At 36.9% G+C, this 352-nt stretch overlaps 1 protein-coding gene across 3 annotated transcripts in view; it reads left to right on the top strand.

Annotated features, from left to right (window-relative positions):
• cln3 (CLN3 lysosomal/endosomal transmembrane protein, battenin) overlaps positions 1-352 on the top strand; it is a 21,748-nt gene that overhangs the window by 13,419 nt on the left and 7,977 nt on the right. The gene's annotated exons all lie outside the window — the stretch shown is intronic.

Here is a 352-nt window from a genome sequence, read left to right on the forward strand (position 1 = left end):
TGACCAACATGTACCTCCAGACAAAAACCTATATTTAATATATTATAATTAACATATACAATAATTTGAGCCAATTTATATTTTGGGGGTTTAGGATGCAAATGAGCATTTGCCCCCTGATCTATACATCAAACTATATTACACATGACTGGAGTGCAACTTAACATTTAAACAACAATAGACCAGCTCAACTAAACCAAATGGCCTCAACAGCAACTAGGGTTAATTAAAGAAAACCACAAACAAGGTCCTGGTTTTGTACTCACAGCAAAAAAGCCCCCAACATGTTACGACCAGCTCACAGGCCACAACAAAAGAGGGACGTGTACAGCAACGTAACAATAATAAAGTG

The sequence above is a fragment of the Etheostoma spectabile genome, chromosome 15, assembly GCF_008692095.1.
Source record: "Etheostoma spectabile isolate EspeVRDwgs_2016 chromosome 15, UIUC_Espe_1.0, whole genome shotgun sequence".
NCBI classification, from domain to species: Eukaryota; Metazoa; Chordata; class Actinopteri; order Perciformes; family Percidae; genus Etheostoma; species Etheostoma spectabile.